This window comes from Schistocerca cancellata, chromosome 7, assembly GCF_023864275.1.
Source record: "Schistocerca cancellata isolate TAMUIC-IGC-003103 chromosome 7, iqSchCanc2.1, whole genome shotgun sequence".
Taxonomy (NCBI): domain Eukaryota; kingdom Metazoa; phylum Arthropoda; class Insecta; order Orthoptera; family Acrididae; genus Schistocerca; species Schistocerca cancellata.
Genome location: NC_064632.1, coordinates 299,488,374 through 299,508,404, shown reverse-complemented (window position 1 = coordinate 299,508,404; position 20,031 = coordinate 299,488,374). Strand labels below are relative to the sequence as shown.

Here is a 20,031-nt window from a genome sequence, read left to right as displayed (position 1 = left end):
ATTTGACATAATGAAGTATTTGTTGTGAATTTGGAGATGTGTACTGAAGGTATATCTGCTGTTACCTGTCCTCTTACTCTGCCTGCATCTTCTGAGCTGGTGCACACCTTATGTTTGTACTGGGCTTTGGTGGGTGGGGATGAGTGTGTGAAAAAAAAATTGCTGTGACTAACTTCACCTGAAAGCTACATCTACATTAATACTCTGCAAGCTACCCAATGGTTTATGGTGGAGTGCACTTTGTGCCACTGTCATTACATCCCTATCCTGTTCCAATTGTGTATAGTTAGTGGGAAGAGTGACTGCTGGAAAGCCCCTGTGTGTGCTCCAATCTCTGTAAATTTACATTTGTGATATCCTTGGGAGGTATAAGTAGAGGAAGCAATGGATTAGATATCTCGTCGAGAAATACTCCCTCTTGAAACCTGGACAGCAAGCTACACTGTAATGCAGAGGGCCTCTCTTGCAGAGTCTGCCACTTGAGTTTGATAAACATCTCTGTAATGTTAACACCCTTACCAAATAACCCTGTGAGGAAATGTACTGGTCTTCTTTGGATTCTCTCTCTTCTGTCAACCTGACCTGGTATGGATCTCACTCTGATGAGCAATACTAAAGAATAGGTTGAAAGAGTGTTTTGTAAGCCACCTCATTTGTTGAGGCACTAAATTTTCTAAGGACTCTCCCAGTGAATCTCAACCTGGCACCTACCATACCAACAATTACTGTTATGATTATTCCACTTGAAATTGTTCTGTATACATACTCCCAGATATTTTACAGAAGTAACTGCTACCAGTGTTTGTTCCGCTATAATATAATCATGATATAAAGGATGCTTCTTTCTATGTATTTGCAATAAATTATATTTGTTTATGTTAAGGGTCAGTTACCACTCCCTGTACAAAGTGCCTGTCTGCTTCAGATCTTCCTGCAATTTTCTAATGCTGCAACTTCTCTGTATACTACAGAATCATCTGTGAAAAGGTGCATGGAACATCCAAGACTATCTACTATGTCATTTATGTATATATTGTGAAAAGCAATGGTCTCATAAGACTCTCAAGTGGCATGCTAGAGGTTATTTAAACATCTGTAGATTTTTCTCCATTGAAAAAAACATGCTGTGTTCTGTTTCTAAAAGCTCTTTGATCCAGACACATGGCTGGTCAGATATTCTGTATGCTCTTACTTTTATCAGGTGACTGTGTGGAACTGTACCTAATGCCTTCTGGAAGTTGAGGAAAATTGTATCTACCTGGGAGCTTGTATCTAATGTTTTCTGGGTCTTATGAACAAATAAATTGAGTTGGGTCCCACATGATTGGTGTTTCTGGAATCCATGTTGATTCCTACATAGTAGATTCTGGTTTTTTTTTTTTTTTTTTCAGAAATCATATGTGAGCAATGAAATGTTCTAAAATTCTACAAGAGATCTATGTCAGAGACATAGGCCTGTAGTTTTGTGCTCCTGCTTGATGACCCTTCTTGAAAACTGGAACTATGTGTGCTCTTTTCCAATCATTTGGAATCTTCTGTTCCTCTAGAGACTTGTGGTACATGGGTATTACAAGAGGGCCAAGTTCTTTTGTGCACTGTGTGTAGAATGGAATTGGTATTCTGACAAATCTGGTGGATGGTCCTCTGTTGATTGATTTCAGTTGCTGTTGTATTCCTTAGATACTTATTTGTATGTCAGCCATTTTTTGTTTGTGTGAGGATTTAGAGAAAGAACTGCAGTTTGGTCTTTCTCTGTGAAAGACCTTTGGAAAATGGTGCTTTGTATTTCAGGTTTATGCATGTTATCCTCTGTTTCAATGTCATCATTATCCTGGAGTGTCTGGATATGCTGTTTTGATCCACTTAACTGATTTAACATAAGATGAGAACGTCCTAATATTTATTGTCAAGCTGGTACATAGAATTGTACTTTATAATTCACTGAATGCTTCACACAAAGCTCTCCTTATGCTAACTTTGACATTGTTTAGCTTCTGTTTGTCTGAGAGGTTTTGGCTGCTTTTAAAGGTGCAGTGAAGCTGTCTCTGCTTTTGTAGTAGTTTTCTAACTTTGTTGTTGAACTAGGGTGGGTTTTTCCTGTCCCTCACAGTTGTACTTGGCATGTACCCATCTAAAATGCATTTTATGATTGCCTTGCACTTTTCCATAAACAGTCAACATTGTCAGTGTTAGAACAGAAAGTTTTGTTTTGATCTGTTTGGTAGTCTGATGTCTACCTCCTATTACTCTTGCTAAACAGATAAACCCTCCTCCCTTTTTTTTTTTTTTTTTTTTTTTAATATTCCTATTTACTTCCATATTTTGGAATGCTGCAATGGTGTTATGATCACTGATTCCCTGTTGTACACTTACAGAGTTGAAAAGTTTTGGTCTTTATTATCAGTAGGTCCAAGATGTTATCTTGATGAGTTGTTTTTCTGTTTAATTGCTTGAGGTAATTTTTGGATAGTGCACTCTGTATAGTGTGACTCTCACGAGTCAGCTGAAGGTCTGTTGTGACACATGTCTGCATTTTCTACTCTTGGATGGCAGCAGAGAGGACACAAAGTTGGTATAACTCTGTAGAGCTTGTCTTGTTCCCATTTAATGTTGGCTAGTTTTCAGGAATAGGAGGGAATGAAATTGGATGTAGACATATAGATAATGCTTTAATACTGGCATAATAACTGAATGTATACAGTCCATTTGCAATATTTTGATTACTGCCATCTGTCAATGGTTTTTGTGGTGCTGATGGTGGGGCTGTTGTAGGAAAGGTAGTGAAATATGTGCCTGAGTTGTTTGTGTTGGTGTGTGTTGAATACTACAATGAACAGTCTGATATTGTTACTGTTGTGGAATTGCAGGAGTTGTGTTTTTATCCTCTTTTGTCAGATACCAAAATGGGTAATATGTTGGGTACCCATGAGTAGCACGTGATTTGTAATGGTAGTCAGTAGTTGCTGGTTAAATTTATTTGGTCTTGATGGGCAAAAATGCATCCTGTTATTTATGTGTGAACCCTGTGTTGAAGTTTGTAACAGGTTATGGTTTTATTCCTTTTTTGTTTTGACAATACAATGTGAGGAAAGAAACTGAAGTTGGAAGGACAGTTGTAAAAGTGAGAGAGAGGTAAAAGAAGACTGAAGAGTCATGTGTAGTGTGGTTGGAGAGTGTAAATGAGTATCCTTCTCTGTGTGGTGTGAATTTGATTCAATGTTTTTGGGTGTGTCACTTTTAAAGTTAATTTAACATTTGGGTGGCAGGTTGCATTCTGTAGGAAAAAGATGTTGAATTTGTCTATTTGAGTTTAGAGTTTTGCACTGACTGCCCTGATACTCCTCTGTAACAGTGGTTGGCTCTGTAGCCTCTGGATTGTTTTGCTATATAATTGGAAGGTGACTGATGGATATGTGTTGGAAGCCATGTTGTTTAGTGGTGTTTTGAATGTTGAGTGGGCTGTCTGTTGTATGTAAGATGTTAATGAACAGCAGTGTGAGGTTGCTTTTGGAATTGGTTTGGTGCTGCACTTTGAATTGGAACTGATAGTTTAATAGGAGTTTGAGATGAAATAGTCTTTTTTCAGTGACATGCAATATATTGTCATAAGTTTTGTGTTGTCACACCATTCTTTATGTTTCTATAATCTGTGCAATGTTGGTAGTGTCTCCAAAAAGCTAGGTGGTATTGTGACTTCCTTTGTAAATGTGGATGCCTTTGGCCCAGTATTTGTGCTGTTTGAAGCAATTTGTAGAGGCTCACTTGGTAATGCTGTAATGTATTGTTGTCATGTGTTGTGCTGAACTGGGAATGTGAGAAGTATGAATATTGTGAAATTCTAACATGGTTCAATTTTGTCCACATTTTGCAAAATAGTTATGAGCCTGGTTGAAGTGGAGAAGTAATGCCAGGTGTTAGGACAAAATCTAAGTGCATGTATGTAAAGTTTGTATTGTAAGACATGATGCATTGTTGGTGTCAGTATGATGGTGACTGAATCCTATAAATTGAGAAAATACTGGGTTTCTATAGTAGTGCAGGGTATGGAACCATGTAAGGAATGCTTTAGGGAAGACAAATGTTTGCCTTTGTGCAAGAAAGGGTGAATTAATGTGTAAAACAAGTGTAGAATGTGAAAGCCAGATGGCAACTGCTGAAATTCTGAGTATTAGTTTTTTGTGTTGATGTGTGAAAGCTGTGTGGGAGGAGTGTTTATAGTGATTGGCCAGTGAGGTTGTGAAAGAAATACAGCTGCCATTGTTGGTGGAATGGATGCTGTTGAGGTAGTTGAAGTATCAGGTAGTGAGGATGGTTTTGATAGTATGTGAAAGATGGTTGAAGGAGTTGAAAATTTTGGGAAAGTGGTGTACCATGCAATTCTGCTTAGACTAGCATCTAATAATGTTATAAAAGTAAATTCTGGTTTCTAGGTTGTGTTTAACAACTTGGTGCTAGTTATATATGGCAAATGTAGTCCAGAGAAGCATTTTGCTAATGTTAATGAGTGATTGACAGTGTCTTGTACTTGAAGCTGTATTGTCCTTACCTTTTATTTTGATGTTCCTGGTTTTCCTACATTTGTGTGTACAATTTTTTTTCATAAAGTATTTTTTCAGTGCATTTAACCTGATTATGTGGTTGCTTTGATTTCCTGTATTGTTGATAGTGTTGGTTACAGAAATGTTGTATATAAGGTTGTGAATGTACTTTTTATCTTGGAGTTTGCAGGAGTGTGTTGGTAGGTATGTAATGATGCTAGTGTGTGACCCTTTGTGTCAGTAATAGTAATGTAGAAATGCTGGCAAGTAATTTACTGACAATTGATTAATGTCCTGTGATGTACTGAAAGTGTGTGTAATGTATTCATTTTTGCAGAGAGTGGTGGTGTTTGATGTGGCATCTGCAGTACACTAGTTTGCCACACCTTTGTTGGTTTTGTGCCACTTAAGTGTTTTGAGGGCTGTTCAGTGTCTGTGTTAAAAGTACTGTCTTTTTTGGGGTTTGCAAATCAGTGATGTATGTAATAAAAAGGTAGAGGTGTAGAAACATTTTATGTTAGTGAATGATTTTAGTCTGAATGTTGTCTTTTTTATTATTTATTACACCATGGACCCAACTGTGACAATTTCACATGGATGTAGTGTGTGTCAATTTTTACATTGTCAATGAAAAGTACTTGTACACTATGTTTACAGGTAAAGAATATAAAGTTACTTAACCACTACAATGATCCATAACACAATACAATATAATGGAATGAGAATCCTTAGACCTACAGATTACAGGTATAAAACAGTGAATTAAACCTGAAAAGGTCATACAACCCAGACTGTTAAATATAAGCAGTTAACACTAAGAGTTACATATGTGATAAGAATGTTCAGCTTAATGTTCAATTTATATGATAATACATCTTATTTTAAGGCCGTTTCTCACTGTGTTTCATAAACTTTTCCAAATTGTAGAATGACATGGCTAAAAGAAATTGCCTCAGAAGCTCTTTAAATGTAGATTTGTTGGCAAAATCACATTTGATTTCTGGAGGAAGAGCATTAAATATCTTTATACCAGAGGACTGTACACCCTTCTGCACAATCTTCAAATTTTTACCTTCAGTGAGGAAATCATGTTTCCTCCTTGTGTTATACTGATGGTATTCACTGTTAAATTTGTATAAATCAGTGTTTTTACTTATGAAACACATAAGTGAGTATATATATTGAGAAGTAGTTGTAAGAATTCCCAGATTCCGGAATAGGCTTCTGCAGCTGCATCTAGGATCTACACCAGACATCACTCTTACAACATGCTTCTGAGCAATGAATAATTTCTTTGCAAGACGTTGATTTCCCCAGAAAATAATTCCATATGCCATCAAAGAATGGAAGTAACCATAGTATCCAGCTTTTTTAATGCTTAAGTTTGCACTGACAGAGATGATTCGCATTGCAAAAACTGAAGAGTTGAGTCTCTTGTAAAGATCTAAAATGTGATGGGACCAGTTTACTCTACAGTGAATCTTCACGCCTAGAAACTTTGTTACTTCCACTCTTTCTATGACCTGTGTGGCATATTTAAGTCATTTCTTCCTCAGTTTTGGCAGTTGGGGTGAACTGAATATAATTAGTCTTACTCAGGTTAAGTGAAAGACCATTTGCAGTAAACCACTTCATTAAATCTATAAGAATAGTATTAACAGACTCTTGAACATTTTCACATTTAAGACCATTAACCATTATGTTAGTATCATCTGCAAAGATGGTAAAATTGCACTGAATCATTGAAGAATAAGGTAAATCATTTATAAATAACAGGAACAGTAAAGGACCAAGAATAGAGCCCTTTGGAACTCCACAATTTACGTCTCTCCATTCCGATGACTTATCTAAGACTACTTTCTGTTTCCCCTCTGTCAGGTATGACTGAAGCCAGTTATTTGCTACACCACTTATTCCTAGATGGTCTGCCTTCAGTAACAGTATTTGGTGGTTCAGTGTCAAAGGCTTTACATAAATCACAAAATAACCCTGTTGTCATCATTTTCTCATTTAGAGATTCCAAAACCTTATCTATAAAAGCATATATTGCTTGTTCAGTTGACAGACCTTTCTGGAAACCAAACTGATGTTTGCTGAGAATATTGAATTTATGTAGGTGTTCTAAAATTCTAGAATACATGAGCTTTTCTAGTACCTTTGAAAACACAGTCAGGAGAGATATTGGTCTGAAATTTTTAACATCAGTTTTCTCCTTTCTTAAAGAGAGGCTTCACGATAGCATACTTGCTTGATCTATAGTTGTGTGAAAGTGAACAAATGAATGTGCCTGAAAAATATTTTCAGCTTATGCACTTCAAATTGCATGTGACATGTTTTTCTACAGCAATATTTACTCTTAATTGTGTGCATGATGATGTATTGCCTGGTTCTGTGAGATGGATGTATAGAAATGGGGTTTTGGCAACTGATGTGTGAAGAGTGGTTTCTGTTTGTTAAATGTTACATTGTTTGACTGACTACAGATAACCTTAAAAGTAATAAATTTGTAATGAGATAGGTGGATAAGTAAGGTAATTTGTGGGCTTAAGAAAAACAGAAATGTATAGTTCATTGCAGTTAAAGTGGTGGTGTGCTTATCTGTAGATTGGGTTGATTATTTGTGAATGAGTGAATGAAGAAAAAGAAATCACTGATTAGGAATTTTCTGTAAATGTTTTCTGTGAGGCATGTTAGCTATGTGACAGTAAATGCAATCATGGTTTAGGCAAAATCAGGAACATTGAATGTCCAAAATAAGAAATGTCTATACATTAGTGAAAGGTTTGTGATATGTTTTTCAAAGTTAGAAATGGTAAATGAAGGATATGCAGAAATTACAGCACTCTAACAGAAAAGGTGACAGGTTTTAGGAAGAAGAATGTGGTGGTGTTTTGGATGGTTGCTGTGGAAGTGTTTGGAGTATGACATGTTGTGTGAAAAAACATTAATATAGATGATATTAGAATTGTATTTGTTCTTCCAGTTTGTATCTTGTCTGTATTGTGTGCCCATAACCTGAAAAGCTATTAATGGCAAATGTGCGTGTGTTTTGATGTTGTGCAAATGTTTTATTACATGCAGGCTGTACTTTGTAAATGGTGCAATGGTACCTGTGAGATGAAATTGTTGATTGTAAACATACAGGTAAATGATGTGGAGAATGAAGTATGTAGAGCACTAGGAAACTGGTTTGTGTGGAAATGGTTTGTGTGTGTCATTTGATGATAGTTGTTTCTAGGAGTAATATGGTATAAGATGTAGTTGTGTAATGGGGAGTAGAACAGTTCCTGGTAAATTAACTGTCTGTGTGTGCCTTCAGTGTGGTGTGATTGTATTGAGTATGTGTAGAGAAATCTTACTGATGTGAAAAATGTGTGTTCCAATGAAATGGAAAGGACAAATGTATGTAAAATGTGTATGTATATCTTATGGAAAGTATGTAATAGAAGGTATGTGAGGGAACTATTAGTTGTTTGTAGATGTAGTTTGATTTGATGTTTGAAATGACAGTTGTGTATTGTGTTCTCAGTTTGATTTTGTGTAGTGGTATTTATTGTAAAACGCTGGGAAGTAGTAATGAGAGGACATGTTACAGTATTAGCTGGTGAGCAAAGTTCTATATGTGAATGTAGTCTGAATTTTGGTGTGAAATGTAAAAGAAATGGTATTCTATTTAAAATATCAGAAATATATATGGGTGTAAAGTTGCTGTTGGTGTGGTAGATAATGACATATATAATGTATGGTGAGGGAGTCGGGGTGGTGTGTTTTTGTTTGGATAAATATGGGTGAGAGATTGTGAAGATCTTGAAATGATGGCAGTTCATGAAGTTGCTGGACAAGTCACTGTGTGTGTTTTATTCAGTGTTAAGTTGGTATATGTGGAAATGAATGGGTGTAATTTTGTTCTACAGTCTATTGGCTGTTTGACATCAGGATGGGTATTTATAAGTTGCTGAGCATTGTTACATTGTATTAATAATGGTGTGTGATGAGGACTTCCTGTTGCATAGACTGCTTGCCTGGTGCAATCATTTTGATTTGATGCCATTTTGGTGACTTGTGTGTTGATGGGTATGAAATGATTAGGACAAAACAATACCCAGTCTCTGAGTGGAGAAAATCTGACTGAACTGGGAATCTAACCCAGGCCCTTGGGATTGAAAGTTGTGTTGACCACTCTGCTACTGGGGGTGCACATTGTTGTATTTAGCAATGTGTGTAATGTAAGGATGACTTACTGTGAAAATTCTGTTTCTTACAAAGTGAGTGTGTGAGTAAATGTAAAAGACAGTATGAGGTCATGAAAAGGTGTAGATAGTTAATAATAGTGTGTTAGTGTAATTAAGAGATAATGTGATATATGAATTTTGTTGAACTCTGTTGTTTATATATGTTAATGAGAAATTTGTGGCATTTGATGTAATTAGTATTGTAGGGAGAAGTAATGTGAAAGCTGTATTGATGTCTGTACAGAAGTATTTTTGTAATGTTATTAAATTAAAATTGAGTATTATCTGCTGGAAATAGAGTGTCAGCTATGTAAGTACGTGTTGCATATGAGGGTTGGATAATAAATGTGGAATGAAAGAATATGTATTTTGTAGCATGAAGTAGTTATGTGTATGTTGCATGTAGGAAATGGCATTTTCTCAGTTGGGTATACTGTTTATCTGGAAATGGAATGCATGTACATATGAAATATTATGAAGTGAAAGTACTAATGAGTATTTTCCATTTATTGATGTATTAGTGTAAGAGGGGTTCAGAATGTGTTGAAGTTCAGTGTACAAGTAAAGAGATTCCTGATAGTATTTGGTCTGTGAAATGAAGGTAGTAAAGTTAGTGGTTTCTACTAAATGACAGTAGTGTGTTTGATTTATTATTGATCCTGTATATCATACAATTTGTACAGCAAAGCACATGATACAGGACAAGTAAATTTGAAAAATTAAGATATATCATAAGGGGTGAGAGTAGTGGCAGACGACAGTAGTGGCACATATCACATAGCAGAATACATACAGGATGTATAGATGAGATATAAGAAAAGGTGGTGTGTGAATGAGATGGTGGTGGATACTACACATAGTAGAATACATATAAGATATGCAGACAGAATATGAGTAACAAGCAATAATTGTATTCCTAAGCAGAAATATGTAAAAGTGAATATACAGCTTATTACAAGTAATGTAAATATTGTGGTAAATAATTGAATTAGTTTGTTTCCTATATTCTGCTGTCATGTGTGTCTTGCTATGTGAATTATTGTACTACATAGACATCTACAACTGAGTAAACAGGTTATTGCAAGTAATTAAAAATTTTTGTAGAAATTAATCTATGGAATACAAACAGTGATATAGTAGCAATTTCTGTAATGTGTCATTTTTGGGGGTTTTGCTTGTTGTTATGTGTGTTGGGAGGTAGTGATGCAGTGATGTATTGTAATGCCCATACCTTTAACCCCATTTTCATATTATTTTGTGTTGTGGGCTGTAATTGTAACTGTGTTTTATAGTGTTGTGTGTGGTGGTCTGCATTTCTGTTCATGGTGTGAAAGTGCTGTAGTGTAAAACAAGCCAGTTCCAATAGATAGAGGCATGGCAGTGGCAGTTTGTAAAGCTTTTGAAATATTGGTTTACAGTGTTCAGTTTGTCCGTTACATTACATTATCCTTCATACTTGTTTTTGTAATGTGAAAAGTCTGAGAATGAGAGGTCTTGTACCAGAAGATGTCATAGGTCAAGACACTGTAATGGGGCATGTTACACGAGCTTCAAGGTATCTATAGTGGCTGTGTCTTAATGATTGTAATAGATAGCAGGTTGTATTAAGCTTTTTGCACAATACCTCAATATGTGGTTCCCAATTTAGTGTGTTACTGATAGTATGTCAAAGAAACTTGGTGTCCTGCCTGTTTGTAATGTCATCTTTGCTGATAAATATAAATGCATTGAAGTGGCTTATATTTTGTCTAGTCTGGATGTCCATATTTACAGTTCTTTGAGTAGTCTATTTGAGTCAAACCATGACTGCAAATGAGAAGTTTAAGTGCATCTTGCAATGTGTTGTGTCTACTGGTTATCAGGATATTTGTTGTCTGTATACAGATAGGAGGTGGCATTTGGTATGTGTTCTGGGAGATCATTTATGAAGAAAACGAAAAAAAAAACGGGATGGACAGATGTGTGTGGGATGCCATTTGTGTTGTATGCAGTGCCTCAATGTCTCTGATTTCATTTCTACACATTTGCTTTCTTTAGTGGTAGTAGTTATGGAACCAATTGTGTGATATACCTCTAATCCTGTACTTATGGAGTTTAATAAGCAGTAGCTTGTGGTTGACCATGTGAAAGGCCTTGGACTGATCAAGAAATATATATGGACAGAATTTTGTTTATGGTCAATGAGATGTGAGCACATTCCTAGAAACATGTGTGTTGTACCCAATTTTCTGAAATTGGTATTGAGAAGATGTGATTATGTTGTTAACATGTAAATGTATTTCTAAGATAGTGAAAATACAGTATTCAAATATTGTTTAGAAGGCAGATAGTATAACAATTGACCTTTGGTTGGTCTTTTTTTTGTCAGTTCTTGTAGAGAGGTATAATTGTAGTGTGATTTAGCTGGTTTGGAAATGGTCCCTGTAGAAATAAGGTATTAATAATTGTTGATTGATAAAGTGAAATGGTGGTTAAATGTAGTGGGAGATGACTTTGTTGGCTTGGCTGGATGCATTGACATGGTTTGTGTGTAGTTTCCTGTTATATTTGTGAAGTTTGCTGTTCTGTACTGTAAATGTAGTTGATCTGAATGTTTATATTTGTTGGTAAGGTTCTTAAAGTAGGTTCAGTTATTCATGGTGTTAGTAATGTTAATGTGTAGAAGAGGATTGTGAGATAGTGATCAGTGTGTATACAGGCAGTGTAAATGCTTCTACATGGGAATGTGGGTGTGTTAAAATTTGTTAGTGGGGCAAGGAGGAATACTGTATCATAAATGTAGAAGATGGTAGTGGTTGATAATTGTGTTGATGTTAATGTTAATGAAGTACACTAAAAGTTTGTTTTGGTGTGATTTGAGTTGTTGTTAATGAGGAGCATGTATGAAAGTGGTTTGGGTGATGAATTGTGACATGGTGTTACTGTGAAACCCTTTCATTTATCATGTAGTACATTGCCTCATCTGTGGGTGTTGAGTAAGTGTAATGCATAGTTTTGAGGTGTTGAGTCATTTAGTTAATGACTACTGAGAGGTGATGTAAGAACATTCATTAGTAGGAAATATGGTGCAGTGAATGCTATGGTATAAGTAGGTGGTTTATATGAATGGTTGTTACAATTGTTCATGTTAGAATATGTAACCTGTTTTGGAAAGGGTAATGATATAAGTAATTGTGTGTGATAAAGAAAATGGTGAAATTGAGGTGTGGGAAGATAGATTGTTGGTGGAAGTGAAACCCTTGATTCATAGGGATAGGGATAGATTGTTGGTGGAAGTGAAACCCTTGATTCATAGGGATAGGGATAGTGGTGTGGAGATGGTCAGAATGCTTGGTGTAGCAGAAAGAGGCATGAAAGGGAATATATGTTATGAAATAATGGTTTGTGGTAGGTGTTGTATTTGTGGTAGGTGAGTAAAAGATATCTGTATTTGTGATAGGTCTGCAGAGTGCATCTAATTGTTTGTGGTCATTGTAGAACGTGGAAAGGAGAAATATGTTGTGTGCAAAGATATGGTTGGAATGGAGATTTTTGATTGTGAGTATGGTTTAGTAAATGGATTGTGATGGTACTGAAAGTTTTGCTGGTTGGTGCTCTGTAGAAAGTGTGTGTGTGTGTGTGTGTGTGTGTGTGTGTGTGTGTGTGTGTGTGTGTGTGTGTGTTGTTTGGATAAATAGAGCCTGGTGTGTATATTGTGACTTGTTTAAATTGAAATCTGGTGCCAGGGATGTGTATTTGCACTTTTGAGTATGTTGTGGGGATTTATGGACAGTTGAGTATGAAATGTCTGTATATGTAGGTATGTTGTGGACTATGAGGCAGGTTAATACTTTTGGTAAGAATAGGGGTAAGTAAGAATTTCACACTGTGGGTGTAGTGATGTAGGTTTGAAGATTTGAGTGAGGGAGTTTAGATTGTATGAGGTGTTCAGGTCTGTGGGTGTGGGGGAGCATGTGTCTTCTGTAGCTTAGTGTGGTGTATACTGTTAGTTGTGTAATAGGGGTGGATAGTATGTGGTAGTTGGTTTTTGTTTGTTGGATGTAGAGGTTGAGAGTTATTGCCACGGAGTGTTGTATGTTATTGTGTTGGTTATGAAATGTTGTAGTGTAGTGACTGTATGTTATAGTGTGTATGTTGAGGTGGTCTGTGTTATTGTTTTGTCAGTGCAGTGATAAGGTATGGAATGCGATGTAAAGGGAAGAGTTGACATGGTTTGTTTGGTATAGGTAACATGCATGTGTTGTCTGTGGGTGGTGTTTTGAGGATTTGATGTTTGTACATGTGTGGTAGATGAATGTGAACTGTATGAGATCAGTGCTCATTCTCTTGATGTCATGTGTGGTGTGATTGATGGAATTGTGACCCCTTATGTACAGAATATAGTTGCATTTTATTGTTGCAATCATTAGTGTGAATCCTGAATGAGAGTTTCACTCTGCAGCAGAGTGTGTGCTGATATTAAATGTCCTGGCAGATTGAAACTGTGTGCCTGACTGATACGTGAATGTGGGACCTTTGCCTTTTGTGGGCAAGTGCACTACCATTACTGTGAATATTGTATACTATTTGTATATGTACTTATTGGCTGAAATGTGAATGTGACAAATGTGACATGTGTTAAATGCAAAAAGCAGTATATGGTAATCATTCAGAGTACTGTATAATTGGTTAGTCTAAAATGGATTTGCATGTTTAATGTTAGTGTGAACATGTGTATGTTGTTGCATGTGTTGAAAACAGCAGACATGTAAATGGTGTTACATCATGGAAATGGATTCCTGTAGTATGTGTATACAATGGTGAATAGAATATGTTGTCATATGTTACTGTCAAGTGATGGCATGTTACATGGTGAAAATATGTGTAGTGATAGATGTATAGAAAACAAATCTGTATTGTATAAGGAAGTATTAGAACCTTATTTGTAATGTATACTGCAGTGTGATGTAGATGGAATAATGTACTGTAATAATTGTATATATTGTGTTATATAAAATAGTTGAAATTGTGGTGTTATTTATTTTATATTTGAGTGCGTTTTCTGAAAGTTTTCTGAAAGTTTTCTGAAAGTTTTCTGAAAGTTTTCTGAAAGTTTTCTGAAAGTTTTCTGAAAGTTTTCTGAAAGTTTTCTGAAAGTTTTCTGAAAGTTTTCTGAAAGTTTTCTGAAAGTTTTCTGAAAGTTTTCTGAAAGTTTTCTGAAAGTTTTCTGAAAGTTTTCTGAAAGTTTTCTGAAAGTTTTCTGAAAGTTTTCTGAAAGTTTTCTGAAAGTTTTCTGAAAGTTTTCTGAAAGTTTTCTGAAAGTTTTCTGAAAGTTTTCTGAAAGTTTTCTGAAAGTTTTCTGAAAGTTTTCTGAAAGTTTTCTGAAAGTTTTCTGAAAGTTTTCTGAAAGTTTTCTGAAAGTTTTCTGAAAGTTTTCTGAAAGTTTTCTGAAAGTTTTCTGAAAGTTTTCTGAAAGTTTTCTGAAAGTTTTCTGAAAGTTTTCTGAAAGTTTTCTGAAAGTTTTCTGAAAGTTTTCTGAAAGTTTTCTGAAAGTTTTCTGAAAGTTTTCTGAAAGTTTTCTGAAAGTTTTCTGAAAGTTTTCTGAAAGTTTTCGTTCGCCGGCCCCAGCGCCGTGTGGTAACATAGCGTCCACCGCAGTACGGTGACCTACAATACCTCTAAACTATGGATGGGAAATAAAATATAATAAGACATGATGCTCCGCAAGAAAATAGACTTGGGATAGGGTGTGTCGTTGGCAAGTCCCCGGGGCGGTTAGTGTGTGTGGTGATAAGTCTGTAGGGGTGACTCTGTGAATTATTATTGTTGTTTTGTGACGTCGTCAATTGTTCTGTCCCTGTGGACAGATGCAACAGAGGTGAACATCATTTCGTTGAGGGCGTTTATTATTTCCATGTATCTGCAACGAGTAATAGGAGGGTGGGAAAATAGTACGAAGTGTGCTTGCGTGAATAACGCGTGGTCAACGGTTCGCGCGCGCCCTCTGGTCCCGACGCCATCAACGTCCACAATAAACAGACCATACCGCACGATGTTGACAATGCCGCCCACAGGCACAACACAGCCATCTTTGGGAATGTGACCAAACTACATTGCCATCCGGCCCATAAACGACACCTCCATCTACAGGAATCCAACGAAACTACGCCAACCATACCTCCAAAACACGGCACCGCCATCTATGACAATGTGACGAAACCACATGCAATAGCTCCATCTACGCGAATCGGACGACACTACGTCCACCATGGCGAGCGCACCACAAACAAAAAGACCGCCATCTGCAGGTCCCCCGCAACATGACCTGCTGCACCGACGATACCGCCATCTAGGCGACGCCACGCCGACTACAACATCGCTAGGTCCCACAGTGCCCATTTTTCGACGCCACCCACACAGCCTGCATCATCTGTCCACCACAGGAGCCCCAACGCCAGTGCCTGCGCCGCACGAAGTCGTCGACCGACAATCGCTCCACCCGCACCCGCACGTGCCCCACTCCAACCGCCCAAATCGCAACTCCAGCGGATGAATGGCGGACTCTTCCCGCACTCCTATCGTGCAATCCACCCCTATATCTTGCGTTTCATGAAGAGTTATATCCAATATGCCATATTCCCGCTGTCCCTATACATGCTCTAAGTAGCTCGCTTGCTACAGCAGCAGCAGCACCACCTCCGCGCGCTTCCCTGGGGGCACTGAACCGCAGGACGCGAGACCCCACGCCCTGTGGCAAACAGGGCTCCTCGCAGAATATATACGGTCCCTACCCCGCACAACGATGACGGTGTGGGGGCCATTGTACGACACCGCTTCCTGCGGTGCCAACGCTGTCGTAGAGTCGATACTCCATCTTTGGTAGAAGGCAACCATTCCGCTGTAAATGAGTACGTCGCTCGTAGTTCAGTCACCTCGCAGCACTGCTCAGTAAACTATGCAGGCCCACATAGATAGATCAAATACGCAAATGCCCCTATACATGCTGAACGTCTGTGCAAACAAAACGAACCACACGTCACCCGCACACTCTATCACCCACACACTCTATCACACACTACTCTCTGCCTGTAACAAACACAGATACAATAATTAAGCACCGGCATGGACCAACGTCCGGTGCATCCTATCCGCCACAGTACACCAACCAGACTATGATAACCAGGCCAGGAGGTCCAATCATAAAACAGAATATCCCACTCGTCCGACAACCACAATTGCTCAGATAAGCCACCAACACCCACACATGTCCTACACAGGGGTGCACCCAACATCACCACACTGCCTCGTCTTACAGCACAAACACACTGGCAGGAATGAAACACACAGGTCTGCCGCAACCACAGACACGGCTCGCCCCCCCCTCTCACTGGCGGAAAGCGCATCCCGACGTGACATAACTCCTTTGACACACTGACGCTGCCTCGGGCATCCACGTCCTACGGTCGATATCAACGAACCTCACCCCCCCCCCCCCCCCACAACACGCCATCCCATACCACATTGTGTACCGTACCCAAACCTAACGTGTACTGTACTACAACGCAATGTGTACCATAACACAACCCAGTTTGTACCTTAACCTAACCTATGTCACCTTAACCTAACCTATGTCACCTTAACCTAACCTATGTCACCTTAACCTAACCTATGTCACCTTAACCTAACCTATGTCACCTTAACCTAACCTATGTCACCTTAACCTAACCTATGTCACCTTAACCTAACCTATGTCACCTTAACCTAACCTATGTCACCTTAACCTAACCTATGTCACCTTAACCTAACCTATGTCACCTTAACCTAACCTGTGTTGCACCTTAACCTACCTCAATTTGCACCGCAATGTAACTCAATTTGCACCGCAATGTAACTCAATTTGCACCGCAATGTAACTCAATTTGCACCGCAATGTAACTCAATTTGCACCGCAATGTAACTCAATTTGCACCGCAATGTAACTCAATTTGCACCGCAATGTAACTCAATTTGCACCGCAATGTAACTCAATTTGCACCGCAATGTAACGCAATTTGCACCGCAATGTAACGCAATTTGCACCGCAATGTAACGCAATTTGCACCACAATGTAACGCAATTTGCACCGCAATGTAACGCAATTTGTACCGCAATCTACCCCCATGTTGTGCCTTAACCTAACCCACGTTGTGCCTTAACCTAACCCACGTTGTGCCTTAACCTAACCCACGTTGTGCCTTAACCTAACCCACGTTGTGGCTTAACCTAACCCACGTTGTGGCTTAACCTAACCCACGTTGTGGCTTAACCTAACCCACGTTGTGGCTTAACCTAACCCACGTTGTGGCTTAACCTAACCCACGTTGTGGCTTAACCTAACCCACGTTGTGGCTTAACCTAACCCACGTTGTGGCTTAACCTAACCCACGTTGTGGCTTAACCTAACCCACGTTGTGGCTTAACCTAACCCACGTTGTGGCTTAACCTAACCCACGTTGTGGCTTAACCTAACCCACGTTGTGGCTTAACCTAACCCACGTTGTGGCTTAACCTAACCCACGTTGTGGCTTAACCTAACCCACGTTGTGGCTTAACCTAACCCACGTTGTGGCTTAACCTAACCCACGTTGTGGCTTAACCTAACCCACGTTGTGGCTTAACCTAACCCACGTTGTGGCTTAACCTAACCCACGTTGTGCCTTAACCTAACCCACGTTGTGCCTTAACCTAACCCACGTTGTGCCTTAACCTAACCCACGTTGTGCCTTAACCTAACCCACGTTGTGCCTTAACCTAACCCACGTTGTGGCTTAACCTAACCCACGTTGTGGCTTAACCTAACCCACGTTGTGCCTTAACCTAACCCACGTTGTGCCTTAACCTAACCCACGTTGTGCCTTAACCTAACCCACGTTGTGCCTTACCCTGCTCTGTAATTGGCATATGACACGTTACATTAATGTATTGTTGTCCAACCGCAACCGGCTCAGAATGTTGTGTACACAGCTATGTGTCATCTCCCCATAACAGCTGCATTGCAGTGTGGTACGCCATAGAGACGTGTGGGAGTAATGGACGCAGTGGATGGCGATCAGCATGAGCCGTCTGTTCATGTAGTGGCGCGTGTATGCAGACGTAGTAGTCTCTTCTCACACAATGTGATAGCACGGTGCCCCGCGTTCCACATCTGCGACATGCTACAGAGGCCGGTTGACAGTTGGTCGCGCAATGGAGATCGCATATGTACGGGGGCACCTTCCACGTGCCCTCTAGTCGGGCACATTTTGTTGCGTGGATGTGAGCGAATGTAGTGTGTCTTGACACCTGACAGGCAGGCATGCAATAATAGTTGACTTTGCAAACGGGGATGGACGTGTACGTTTACTGGTGACGTTACGCAAATGAACAACTGGTAACCCGTTGTGGTGCGGTTGATCTTGCTGGAGGTACATCTGTGAGGGCAACGATCGGTACAGCTACGAAGCGGTCCCCACCATACCAACGAACGTGAATGTGAATCTGGGTGTGAAGCGATACGCGGCTGTGGGTGGGTGGGACTGTCCCCGGCCGGTGAGGGGGGGCCGCCCGGCGTGCTGGCCGCGCGGTGCGTGGGCGCACGCGCTACAGCCGGCTGGTGGGGGCGCCCAGTGGCAGGCGCGCCGGCCGACGGACGCGGCAGGCGGCGCAGCTGCGCGCCGGGGCACCCTGCGCGCGGCGCCGTGCAGCCAAAGTGGGTCCTCGCGGACCCGGTGCGAAGCGCGGTGGACATCTGCAGTGTGCTGGTCCGATTGAGGACTGTGTGCGTTGAGGATGCGCCGCCGCCCGGCACTCGGCGCCGCGACGCCGTCTGCTGCTCGGTCGCCCCAGCGGTTCTCGCTGGTGGTTTGTATCGCAGTTGTGCGGACGTGTTGGCACGTGCGCTGTGCTGGGAGAGTTCGCTTCGGCACCCACGTGGGGCCTTTGCCCTTCTGTGGCGCTGGCGTTGGAGCTGCCGGTCACCGTAGGTGGCGCGTGTTGTCTCCCGCCGGCAATGCCACGACAGCACGCTCCCGGGCCTCTGTCGGCAGCGGCAAGCTCAGTTGGGAGCACGGGTGGTCGCACCTAAAGCGTCTACTCGCCTAACTCCGGGCGATTGCGCCTCTCTCGAACCCGACCAAGTACTTAGGACGGCGCTGCGCGCCGCCGGGACCTGAGAGGGTTTCGAGGTGTATTGTGCAGGGGAGCCCAGCCTCCTCCTGTTTGCAGAATAATTGAGCGGACGCTTGCGTGTTCGCGCGGGCCCCCGGGACACACTCCCGGGCGGCCGGCTGCTCAGCTCTAGTTGACGCAGCTCCCTGGTTGATCCTGCCAGTAGTCATATGCTTGTCTCAAAGATTAAGCCATGCATGTCTCAGTACAAGCCGCATTAAGGTGAAACCGCGAATGGCTCATTAAATCAGTTATGGTTCCTTAGATCGTACCCACGTTACTTGGATAACTGTGGTAATTCTAGAGCTAATACATGCAAACAGAGTCCCGACCAGAGATGGAAGGGACGCTTTTATTAGATCAAAACCAATCGGTCGGCTCGTCCGGTCCGTTTGCCTTGGTGACTCTGAATAACTTTGGGCTGATCGCACGGTCCTCGTACCGGCGACGCATCTTTCAAATGTCTGCCTTATCAACTGTCGATGGTAGGTTCTGCGCCTACCATGGTTGTAACGGGTAACGGGGAATCAGGGTTCGATTCCGGAGAGGGAGCCTGAGAAACGGCTACCACATCCAAGGAAGGCAGCAGGCGCGCAAATTACCCACTCCCGGCACGGGGAGGTAGTGACGAAAAATAACGATACGGGACTCATCCGAGGCCCCGTAATCGGAATGAGTACACTTTAAATCCTTTAACGAGTATCTATTGGAGGGCAAGTCTGGTGCCAGCAGCCGCGGTAATTCCAGCTCCAATAGCGTATATTAAAGTTGTTGCGGTTAAAAAGCTCGTAGTTGGATTTGTGTCCCACGCTGTTGGTTCACCGCCCGTCGGTGTTTAACTGGCATGTATCGTGGGACGTCCTGCCGGTGGGGCGAGCCGAAGGCGTGCGACCGCCTCGTGCGTGTTCGTGCGTCCCGAGGCGGACCCCGTTGAAATCCTACCAAGGTGCTCTTTATTGAGTGTCTGGGTGGGCCGGCACGTTTACTTTGAACAAATTAGAGTGCTTAAAGCAGGCAAGCCCGCCTGAATACTGTGTGCATGGAATAATGGAATAGGACCTCGGTTCTATTTTGTTGGTTTTCGGAACCCGAGGTAA

At 40.7% G+C, this 20,031-nt stretch overlaps 1 non-coding gene across 1 annotated transcript in view; it reads left to right on the top strand.

The window, feature by feature from the left end:
* The first annotated feature begins 19,077 nt into the window (after positions 1-19,077).
* Positions 19,078-20,031, top strand: part of LOC126093581 (small subunit ribosomal RNA) — a 1,909-nt gene continuing 955 nt past the window's right edge. The window contains exon 1 of the ribosomal RNA XR_007521714.1: positions 19,078-20,031. This exon is cut by the window's right edge and continues 955 nt beyond it. This is a non-coding gene — a ribosomal RNA (small subunit ribosomal RNA).